The following is a 12,859-nucleotide window of genomic DNA, read 5'->3' as shown; positions in this document are numbered from 1 at the left end:
CAGTGTAACTGCTTTAGCTGAAAGACTCACCTCTGCTTGCATGAAAGCTGTAGCAGACTCATAAACCTCTATGTGTTCCAGCCGCTTGGGGGGCAGCAAAGAGTAACGCAGTGGAGTATGGGTTACATGTTGAGAAGACTCACTGGGAGACTTAAAAGGGTGAAGACTTAGGCCCTAATACCACAAATGCAGCATGCCAGTTGTTCCATTAAGGTCAGTGGAATTACTCAGATGCTTAAAATTAAGCAGGTACATAAGTATTCACAGGATCAAGGCCTTGGAATGTTGAATTTCATTTTCCAATAATACCAAATAGGGCCACATTTTTAAAGAGGTTTCACACCAACTTTTAATACCATGCCTGCAACTGTGCACCTGCAATCAAATCGATGTCTAACTACATGATTTGTAGATGCTAAACTATGGGCACAAGATTAAAGGCAGATTTTTTTTATATGGCCCATAAACCACTATATAAACACTAAATATTATTATTATTGTAGATCTTTCATAAACTCTATTTTTTGCATACTGTCCTAAATAAAACATTTGTGTTATAAAATTAATAGCATTTAATAATAACAAAGGAAACACAAGGCACAAAACATCTATTTTTAAAAAAAAGCCATTGCAAAAAAAATCACTAATACGGTGTTATAAAAAAAATCAGAGAATCAAGAGAAAACTCCCTATTATTTATGACAGTCAGTGTAGGTCAGGTTTTGGCCTAAATCATTTGGCAGCATCACTTTATCAGGAAAGATACCAAAAACATAATTTGGGTTAAAAATAATTTCAAGCTCCCTTGTTGTCAGTCTCATCAATGAAGCCAAGGGATGAATGGGCACAGAGACTCAGCTAGCCTTTCTCTGCCGTACTCCAGAGCCTAAGATGTGAATTAAAATGGAAATAATTTTTCTTGTCTTCTGTTGGCAAAAACAGCTGTACAATGTAACCAGTCCCACGGAGTCAACCGAAAGACTGAAACAATAACACAGAGAGAAATGAACTTCCACAGTTACCTTGATGGGTTGCTATCTTCAAAGCCCAATTAAAGAGTTTGAATGCCAGTGCTGTTAATGCTTTAATGCCAGAGAGCTTTCCTGATCCATCCAACAAGTATGCTCCTTCAATGTGGATGAATGTAGCATGTATGCCCTCATGTTTCATTCAGGTTGTTACTAGAACACAGGGGCATTCCATCAGCAGTGAAGGCATTTACACAAATGAGGATAACTGGATCCACCCCATGTCAGTCTTCCCTTCCTTGGCCTCCCTACTTCCATCCCCCAAACAAGGAGTCACAGTGGACTTGGAAAGGGGAAGGGACACCCCAGTTTCAGTGGACTTGAGAAGGGACACCCCAGTTTCAATTTAACCTATCAGTACAATATTACTTAAGTACAAGATACTGTTATGGCAAAAAGCCCAACAGACTATGTTGTTGAGCAGTATGCTCCAGTTCTGACTTCAGGCACATTTGACTCTTAAGTGCCACAGAGTCTCTATGATGAACACTAGGGCTGGCTGATTTATATTTACAAGAGCATAGATGTAAAGTGCCATTTTTAAAATGAAAAGGAGTACTTGTGGCACCTTAGAGACTAACCAATTTATTTGAGCATGAGCTTTCGTGAGCTACAGCTCACTTCATCGGATGCATACCGTGGAAACTGCAGCAGACTTTATATATACACAGAGAATATGAAACAATACCTCCTCCCACCCCACTGTCCTGCTGGTAATAGCTTATCTAAAGTGATCATCAGGTTGGGCCATTTCCAGCACAAATCCAGGTTTTCTCACCCTCCACCCCCCCCCACAAATTCACTCTCCTGCTGGTGATAGCCCATCCAAAGTGACAACTCTTTACACAATGTGCATAAGTGCCTCTTTTGCACTTTGCCCACTAATCCATCTCCCTGGCACTTACTCTTATATCCAAAACCTTTGAGCCAGCCATGACTGATTGGCAGCTTTCAGCTTTCACTGGTGCATTAATCACATGACCTGAAGTGATGTTCCCGTTATCTTGTCTGACTACAGTCACTTTCACTTGGGAGTTGTGTTCCCTCTTGACACCTACCAGAGCAGAACGGACATTTCCCCCAGAACCCTAACTGAGATGCATTCATCAATGCAGGTATTTTTTTATGTTTTTCGGTCACTGCTAGTTTCCAGTTAGAAGCATAACGACAGGCCAGCCTCAGGGGAAAATGTTACGGAGTGGAACCACACAGTGCCAATTGCGGTATGCCTTGGAAAATGATTCAAGCTTTCACTGCAACAGTAAGTGTTTAAAAAAGGCTGAGCTGATTGATTTAATCATATAACTCTCCACCAGGGAGGGTTATCTGCTCACTTCATGCAAAATGTATGTGGCACTTACGTGAGGATTTGTGACTGAATGAATTAAAACCTTTACTTAACCGCATGGCACAGGAACTGCAATATGGATTGTTACTAACAGACCAGTAACTTTCTTGGGGCAATCTTGTAAAATTTGTCTTCTGAATAAGTAGCAAAAAAATCAGCATTCAGAATAGATATTCAGTGTTCAGCATAGACATTGGCCCGCTTGGTAAAGAGCAGGACACAATCAGGGCAGGGATGGGGAAGTCAGAAAGGCACTGAGGGAGAGAAGAAATCAGGGTGCCCAGGGGTGCGTGGGGAAGACCAGTGTAGGTTGCCTCAAGAAGCCTGATATGATGACCCCCCAGGTCAAGGACCACATCAGAGTAACTCACTAACTAATCGCCTTCCCAAATCTACCCAAATCCATGCTACCATCAATTATCCCCCCACAATCCATCGACTACATCATAATATATCTCACTTCCAGCCCTGCTCCATCTTTCCTCCTCTCCAGCAGATCACTGATCCAGCCCCTTTCAGTCCACCAATTCTCCTTGTTCACCTTCAGCATCTTGACAGGCTGCTGTTCCCATCCTCACTCAGTGCCAGCCTCCTCTTCACAGCAGGGGCTGCCTCATCTTCCCTCCCAGGTGCATCACTGTGTGGGACAATGGAGCTGCCCTTCTGGCAGCACAGGGATTCTCTGCTTCCAATCCCCGTATCTTCTCCCCACAGCTCTGTGGGGTGACATGGACAGGGAGCAAGAAATGGCAGGAGACAGAGAACCTCTTACAGGACTGGAAGGAGTCTGCCTGGCAGATCTGTCTTCTGCTCACCCAGCAGCTGAGAAATCCCAGTGACAGGCAGGAGCTGAAGACTAAAAATGCTAGTTGATCTGCTAGGAGAGCTGGAGATGCTGGGGGTGTTGGCTAAGGAGCAGGGTGAAGGTTTGCTTCTCCACTCAAAAGCTGGGCACTGGGAAGTCTGGTGAGGGGTGAGTTGTTCTCATGGCTCATTACAGTTGCGCATTACACTTCTTGGGTTAGCTAAAAAGCCTCATAATATGATCAACATTTTGAATTCATGAACCAAAATTTCAAAACCAGCCTCTACATTTGCACATGTAGATTAGTATACATAATGCGTCTGTGTCTGAAAAATACAGGCCTTGTGCCTGGAAGCAGCCTTTGTGCCATGCAGCTCAGGGAGGCAGACAACTGCTTGATCTGCGTGCACACATGAATTGTGTCTTCGGGGGGGGGGGGGGCGCACTCGATTTGTGCACACAGAACTGCAGCCACAGAGTTAAAGATGGGGAGGAGCCCTTTTGAAAACTTGGACCTGGCTACATTTTTGAAAACTAGACACCCAAGATGAGATTGTCAAGAGTGACTAGTGAGGCTGGGTGTCTTGACATCTGGGTACTCAATAGACACCTTCAAGGGGGCTGATTTTCCAAAAGTGCTGAGCACCTGCCCTCTCGAGTACAAACCCCTTTGCAATTGGGCACCCCAAAAGCAAGGCATTCAAAATCACTAGTCACTGCTGAAAATCTTGCCCCCAAATTTTTGCTAATAATATACTATATGTGCCCACACATGCAAACCATCCCAGCCAAATGTGCAGCTGCACACGTAGAACCAGCAATTGGATACTGCAAATTTGACTTTTTATGCAGGTACTTGTTTGTATGTGCAAGTACATACTTTGTGCGCACAGGGTGAAATTCACCCTGAGCAGAGCTCCTGCACAAGGCCTAGGTATCACTTACATCCCACTGAAATCCTTAATACTTAAGTGGCATTTAAACATTGCATAGATTGCATGCCAGCCCTCTGCACAGGATGAATTGCACCTGCAGTGAACCAGTGAATGAGGCTGCATTCTTATTATTTGCAGGCATTACTGACTGAATCAGACCCAATTTAAATGAGAAAGTTCCTCTTTATGGAGGAATCGGTGATCAGCATGATGAAAAAAGGCATGTGTTAAAAGAAAAGGATAAGGGAATGGATATTTGTGAAAATCCTGTGTTACTGAAAATTTCTTTGTGTGTGCAGTAATTTCTTCAAGTTTAATGTTTTTAAGGATTTTATCTTTAAAGAGGTTAAACAAAACATCCCCAACATGCTGTAGCCACGTAACTAATGACATCTTAGAATATTGAAAAAAAGATTAAGAATCTAATTTGCCTTTCACTGTTTACGCTTCTTTACTTTCTGCATTTCATTCAGCTCACACAATAAGGAAAACATTTGAGCTAGTTTCACCCTGCTTCTAGTCAGCTTAACTTCCTGGTTTCCACACTTGAATGTAGCACTGGAATGTTTGAATTACAAATATACTCCAGAGAAACCTTTGTGTAGGGTTTAATTTTGTTGTTGTTTTAAGATAGAAATGTCTATCAATTGTCAAGATTTGTAAAATCTTTGCATTCTACAACACCTACATTTTGGGTCTAGAGACAACCTGAAAATGTCCCTTTACTGCTGAGTTGGACAAGAAGCTGATGGGCAGTAATAGAATAAGGGTGTTTGATATGTGTTTCCAGGATATGCAAGCTGACAGCAGAGTTGCACACTGTAAGTATGATCCAATATATATGAGTGCTTGAGGATCAACAAGCAAAAAATTGCAACAGTCTGTTATTGGAATCTGGATTTTCACAGCAGGTAATAAGGGAGACAGTCCTTGCTATTTATAATGGAATAAAACGAGACCCTAAGCACAGATCTAAACACTCTTACAGTTTATGGAATTTCAGATCCAGATCCTTATCTAGTAGAAACCAACTGGTTAAGACGTGAACGAGTTCCTTTCGGAAAACCAGTTCATGATTCCAACCATTATATTAGAATTTCCTTATTGATGGTGTCAGAGCTATAATTTAGCCAAGCTAAATAACAAGAGCTGTCAACCTGCTAGAAGTCCTCGTCCTTCAGCGGGACAGCTTCTGTATTACTTCACTGCTCCATTGTCAGTATGTAGGATCTTTAGGGGAGAATTTTCAAAGACCCCTGAACCTGGCCCTCAAAACTGTGGGTGCAGATTTTTTTCCTGCTCATTCTGTGCATGCTAAAATTTAGATTTGCACATGCAAAATAGGGCAGGACATATGGATTGGGCAGCCAGCCTATAAGGTGCGGTATTTCTTGATCACTCAGAGCTAAAAGTACCTGCAAGATAGAGTTCTGCTTATTCTGAGTCTGGTTCCAAATAGCTATGCAAAACAAGAGCTTCCCAGCGACCGACACATACTCTGCCACAATACCTGATATGCATAGGCCAAGCTTACAAACAAAAAACTGCAGGTGCAATTTCAATGGATGTTTTTTGTTTTTTTTAAAAAAAGGACCTTCCTGTCTTCAATATAAATTTAGCTGAAAAAATGGTTTTATTTAACTTGCAGACTATTTGGTCTTGTAGATATGTGCACGTCGTAAAACAACTCCCATTCAAGTTAACAAAAGACTGCCATAGACTCCAACAGGAATTGGATTGGCCCCATAGGACTAAATCTTTTTCTCTTTACGCATTCAAATAGTCTCATTAACTTCAGTCAAGATGAGCAGGATTGGGTCCCTATGCGGAAAATCTCATCGTGATGACATTTTGTCATCACCAGTTCCTGGTGTAGTCTCACATTGCCTTCTTATAGGAGAACATTTCCAATATCAGGTCTACAGCATCACTAATGCTGCCAAATCAGTATGCATAGTTTGGCTGTCAAGAATTACCAGTAAGTTAATGAGAGGCTGAGGGGCATAATTACAAAAATTAATGGATTTCAACAATTATTCATGTTTTCAAAGCTAATGCAGGGCAGGAACACGTATCTCTGAGGATTGTAGCTAGTTTTATGCAGTTAGATGGATTGCAGCATATAAAGGTTTATTTTACTTGAGGAATGTGCTCAGAGAAGCAGTTTGCTCAAACCTCGCACATCTATCTTTTGGTTTTACGGTTATGGGTTACTGGGGCTTTCTGAAATACTGTGTCCCTGCCAGGCTTCCCAAAAGGATGGAGGTACCAGGACATCAGCTGAAAAATCCTGTTGAAACAAGTCAGACTCTGGACAAAAAGCCAACAGAAAAGACAGTAAAAGAAGAATACAGTAAAACAAAGGTTCGTTATGTGATGACGTTCTGCTGTCAGTGGAAAAAAAATTAGGAGTTTGTTATCATTGGCAGGACTTTTACATGCTTCCCTTGCCAAGGAAGTGTAGGCATGTATTAGGGCAGCTACTTTATATTAAGAAATGAATTCCATCTTTCATTAAATTTTTTGGCTCTTAGCGTGTCTCCATCCAGTTTGGTGGCAGGGCTGGATTAAATCAGGGGCTTTACGGGCTGCAGCCCAGGGCCCCGGGCTAAAGGAAGCCCCTGCGCAACCGGGCTCAGGCAGGCTGCCTGCATGCCGTGGCCCTGCGCTGCTCCCGGAAGTGGCCGGCTGCTGGTATATCTCTGTGGCCCCTGGCGGAGGGAGGAGGCCTCCGCCCCCAGCACCATCCCCACAGCTCCCATTGGCCGGCAGGGGCAGCACTTGTGGGTGCAGGCAGCGCACGGAGACACGCTGTCCCCCTCCCTCCAGGAGCGTGCAGAGATGTACCAGCAGCTGGCTGCTTCCAGGAGAAGCATGGGGATATGGCAGGAAGGCAGGCAGCCTGCCTGAGCCCTGCTGTGCTGCCGGCCGGGAGCTGCCTGTGGTAAGCGTCTCCAGGCTGGAGCCTGCACCTCGCACTCCCTCCTGCACCCCAACCCCGTGTTCCAAGTCAGAATTCCCTCCTGCATCCAAACTCCCTCCCAGAGCCCGCACCCCTCTCTTGCACCCCAACACTCTGCCCCAGCCTGGAGCCCCCTCCTGCACTCAAACTCCCTCCCAGAAAGAAACTCATATAACAGCTGTTCTAAGGTAAGAAGTGGGCTATTTTGAATTAACTTAACTGTATTCTATATGTTTTAAGACTGAAATGTTACCACAGAACCGCTTTATGTTAATTAAAAGGCAAGTTTAGTATAGCATTAATAGCCTCGATGCCACAATTGTGATAATTTTGTTTTAAATTAGGAAAAAAGACTTGCATACAGGGGCACTATAAAATCTAATAGCCCCAGGCCCATAGGAGAGTTAATCTGGCCCTGTTTGGTGGGCTTTCTTTGCAGCAATGCATAAGTACATTTTTTCCCTAATGCGTCTTTTGAAAGAGGTCAGCTTGCGCCATGCCTAATACAGCCAGACCCCTCCTTTGGGGCTTATTACAGCCCCACAATCCTGCCCAAGTAAGGGGCAGCACAGAGCTTCACCGCCACAAGTGCTAGGCCAGAACCGGAATTGGACTCTGAGTCTCAGCCTAGAACTGCCAGCTTCCCACTGCTACATCAAGGCTCTCCCCAGTGCTGTCCCGACCCACTCACTGCGCAGGAAGGGGATTTGCAGCCCTCTTCTCACATCCCTACCACACAGGCTCCAGCATCCAGAAGCACTGATAGCCCATACAGGGGGAAAGGGTCCGCTTATACTCCCTTGCCCAGGCATGCAGCAGGGCTCCCCTTCGACAGAGCCCTGGAAGCACAGGTGCTCAGGATGCACTCCCTTCGCAACACCAGGGCCTGATCCCACCCCCCTGTCTCACATCAGCGTGACTGGCACCACTCCCAGGAGTGAGGGCTGTGAGACCAGGCCTGTGCCCATGGCAATGTTCCTGGTTAGGGGGAAGGCAAACTTTTGTTTATAGATACAGTTTGTGGGTGAAGGGTGATTCTTTGCTACCAGCAACCAGACGTGCAGAAAATAAAGATGACAAACTCCAGAGCAGCCCTGGAAACCCCACATAGTGCGATGGGGGTGCAGCTGAGAGCAGGCTTGGGCCCCAAACTGGGCCTAGTTTCTGTTCTCATCATGCTGGGCGTATAGAGAAGATACAAATCCTCATACATGGGAGACAAGCACCGCTGCGACCCTTCCACAATCCTGCTTGCTCTCGTTGAATCAGAGAGGAGCCCGAACCCAAACCTTGCATCAGCGCAACCCCAAACAATAGGGTGCCTGTACTCTGGACCTGCTTCTGAATTCTGTGCCTTCATCCCATCTCTCCTTTGAATGCAGCCCTCAGACATCAACTGCCTGACACTACCCCCATCCTCGGCTTTGAAGAGCGTGGGATGCTAGCTAGATCCTTGAGAAAATGTGTTGTGAGAATGTGTAGGCTTGGCCCTCAACTAGTATCTGGGTGAGAATCTTCTCCTTCATCTCCCCTCTCTCCTGCCTCTGCATCCTCTACCCCTCTGCCCATCAGCCCCCTCCCCAGGCAGGGTCCTTATAATTTCATCTGGTAATGAGAAATCGACAGCACACTCAGTGCCGATGACAGAGGAAGCTACTCTCTTATTTGGATCTATTGCTGTTTAATGACCTGAATGTCGAAGCACTTTTGAACAGAGGAGCTAAGCACATTGATTTCCACAATGCCCACTCCTAGTGGGGTGCTGTAGCTGACAAGCAGCGATTTAGTTCCTGGTCTCGGAGCAGAGCTATTGAAAGGATTGAGATCTGCTGCGAACAAAGGCGCTTCTTTGGCTTCGCAGGGCGACCAGTCAGAAAACCCTCTCAAGAGTTTCTGCGATGAGCTAGCTGTAGCTAGAATATACCATAGCACAGGTGAGCAGGGTGCAAGTTCCTCAGTGGTAATTCTGCTTGACAACCCTTTAAGCCAAAGCCCGGTGATTTCAGTTCTGGGCCTCTGCTACGCTGTGGCTGAATGCACGGTGGAAAAGCACCAGCAAGGAACTGGGCTGAGATCCCTAATTGAAAGATTACATGGCATCTGGGCTTCTTGTTGATACTTCCGTAAGGTGGGAATTTGGTAATCTTCACTAATCCACACGCTGCATAATTTGCACTGACAGAAATGTCAGCAGCTCCTGCCCACTTCTCAGCAAAGGTTTTAAAAGCGACTGCGCTCCCGTGGTGTCAGGACTTCATTTTGTTAGTGAAATAGAGCTCAGTGTCTTTCCTATAACAGCCTCAAAAAGTAGGGCCCGATCCTTGGATTGAACTGAGCTGCGCTTGATGCAGAACCAAGGATGGGGAGTTAGAAGAGGTAGTTCTCAGTCACCTTTCTGCTTGGCCAGTCCTGGGGCTGGCTGGGGGCCAGTTTAGCTGCTCTAAATCACTCCAGCTATAGCAGTTCCTAGGGACCATCCTACAACCTGGGATAACCATAGTCCCTGCCTGCCATGTTCCCTCTTCTCCCTCCCACTTCTCCATGCCGGATTGCCAGGAGCAGGTGAGGCAGACGTGGCTATGCCACTTGGAGATTCCTCCGTGCAGAGACCTGACCCAGATGTCTTACTCTGGTAGCTACCCAATGAAGAGGCCAGCTCCTGAGCGGTCGTGAATCAGCATGGCTCCATTGACTTCAGCCCCTCACAGGATTAGGCCCTTCATTAACAGTGTGCTCCTATAACAATACTTAGCACTTTGCATCCATTGACCTCAAAGCACAAAGATACGTAAGTGCCATTAGCTCCATTTCATTGGTGACTCATAGAGAGGTGACTCCCCCAAATCACATAATGGAACCAGGCATAGCCATCACATCTCCTGATTCACAGCCCGGTGTGCTACCTATCAGGCCACACTCACCTTTCTGCACACTAAGCACTGGACTGCTCCAAAGTTCCTTTTGATTTGCAAACTGAGCTACATATTCCAAATTTCCATCAGAGGCACTTTATCACACAGGACATATGGGACTGAGCTTTGTGTCCTGTGACTCTTCCCAGCCTCCGTTTAGGACATGTGTTTGGTTTTCCTTACATGATATAACCTCAGGCATATGACACTTTAAGAGGAAGATTTGCAAATAATCTACCCTGGTTCTTACCATGCTATCTCAGGATTAGCCAGGGTTATCTGAGAACATTAAATTAGCGTCTGCATGACATCGGCTCCCATTTCCTTAACTCAATGATAGTCTTCCAGCAAACACACACGAAGAGAGCCTCCACACTATGAAAAAAGGTGGGGGTTTAAGCACATGGTAACTACTATGTGCTAATATCCTAGTGTGGACAAGGCTGTAGCAGTTTTAACACCTGACAGCGGGTCGAGGTAAACCCTAAGGGAGGGCCCTAGATTCTACCATGTATTAATTACCACAGTTCAGGTAGGGCAAAAACATACCTCTTTTCTTAATGCAGACAAGGCCATATGGTGAAATTCTGGCCTCATTTAAGTCAATGGGAGTTTTTCCATGGACATCAGTGGAACCAGGATTTCACACCCATAGAACAGAAATTCACCCCTGGTCAGAGGGCCAGCGCAAAGTCTGTGCACCACTTAAACCTCTGATGGTTCTCCAGATGCTTGACAATAACGATGTCTTAGATGTTAGGCTGGTTCACGATTTGTGCTCAACGTAAAATTGGAATGATGAGTTATCCTGTTTATAGACAGATTTGTGCACTATAGGCACCTAGGTATTAACCCCTTCAATAAGGCTGCAATTTAAAAAAAAAGAAAAGAAAAAAGGATTGCCATTAGGTGCCTAAATCCATAATTAGGGTCCTAAATAAGTGGTTTGATTTTCAAAATGCTGTGTTCCCATAGAGCCTTTGACTTTAGTAGAAGATGTTGGATATTCAGCTCTTTTGAGAATCAGGCCATTGATTTAGGAGCCTAGTTTCAGGCTCCTGTTTTAGAAAATTTAGGCTTAAATGTACTCTTGATTCAATCTACGGCTATGTCTTCACTAGAAACGCTGCAGCTGTGTCATTCTAGTGCTTCGGTGTAGCCACTCACTGCAGCAACTGGAGGGGATCTCCTGTCTTTGTAGTTAAACCACCTCTCCCCTAAGAGGCAGTAGCTAGGTTGATGGAAGAATTCTTCTGTCGACCTTGCGCTGTCTACACGGGGGGTTAGGCTGGCTTAATTACATCACTCAGAGGTGTGGATTTTTCACGCCACTGAGCAACGTAGCGGAGTTGACCTAACTTTTGAATATAGACTTCTACCATTCAGAATTAATGAAACTAGGTGCTAGCAGGTTTTCCCCACCAGGTGGCAGTGCCAGACTAAAAGACAAGCCTCCTCTAGGGCTGCTGACCTATTTCAAAAATAAGGGGCTGTTTTCTTAGCACCCCCCTCCCACTCCTCCTCCCAATATTATCATCATCATCATTATTATTACTGTTATTAACAACAACAGTAATAATAATAAGAGGTACTCACCTACGTTTGACAGGGCTATTTCTTGCTGATTTTTGCATCACTAATCAGCAACTCCTGATCTTGTTGTACAGAGATGAAAAAATAGGGGCATTCCAGATAATAAGGGACTGTTGGCAATGCTACAGGGGCTTATTTCCTTCTCCTACACATACTTGTTTGATCTGGTCACGTGGGCCGCCTGCAGTGACTGCGTTTTTCCACCACCCAGAGAACACCCAGGACCCTTCCCAGGGCCCTGAGCTCCAGCGGGGCGGATGTGACGGGGCATTCCCCCCAGGTGCAGGGGTGGTGGTCCTGGGGCCGCAGTGCTAGAGCTTGGGCACACCCCATCCACCCGGGATGTTTTGCTGTTTCTCCTCCCCCAGTGCCGTCGGTATTATTGTCCATCTCAGGGCGTTTGTTCTTCCTTGTCAGCTTTGGCTGCCATTTATCTCACTACCGCTTTATTAGCTGATATACCCTGCTGCTATGGAGAAGGCAGGCAGCCGTATGAGCCCCAGATCCATGCTGAGAGCTCAGGGTATGGCACAGAGTGATATGAATTAAACCCTCCCAGCCCAGAGACTGAGCATCGCCTCTGCCCTTGATCCAGGCAGCTCCGCTCTCCCTCTGAAACAAGAGCCCCATTGTTGCTGCTTAAGCTAGTTTTCCATAGGATAACGTACAGGTGTCTTTCATTAAACCATATAGAAAATCCCAAATCAGATTCCCCCCACCTCCATTTTCTTTAAACACATAAGGGACACATGGGCTTTATACAGCATTAGGACCCAAGGGCCAACACCCTATAGGGCAGGACCTGGGAACTGCGAGAGCAGGGGAACAACCTCTGTCACTTCTCAGGCTCTGAGGCTACTTCTTGGGATGCTTCCACACCTTCAAGCCAATGCACAGTCTTCAAAGACAGAAGGGGCACGGTCCAGAGTGAAGCAACTCAATTTCCCCACCCCGAGAATTGCTGTTCAAAGTAAAGCAACTAACTCTGCTAATTGCTCCTGTAGTGTCTCAAAAGGAAGCCAGTCAAAGACCTGAGTGTGGCACAAACTCCTGCTCAGTGCTGCTGTCCTTGCACACTCCAGGAGGGACTCAGGGAAATTCCAACCTTATGCACGGCAGAGTCCCTCCTTGCAATAATGGCCAAAATGAATATGCTTGTTCAGCATCGACTAGGTGGGAAGAGGAACCTGCTTGCCTGACACTGAAGGAAAACCTCTTTATGCCTCACACATTGGAAAACTTGTTCATGAACAGTTTCTCCAGGAGAAAATAAGAC

The sequence above is a fragment of the Lepidochelys kempii genome, chromosome 13 (genome assembly GCF_965140265.1).
Source record: "Lepidochelys kempii isolate rLepKem1 chromosome 13, rLepKem1.hap2, whole genome shotgun sequence".
NCBI lineage: Eukaryota > Metazoa > Chordata > Testudines > Cheloniidae > Lepidochelys > Lepidochelys kempii.
The sequence above is the reverse complement of the archived record's forward strand: the minus strand, read 5'-3'. Positions refer to the sequence as shown.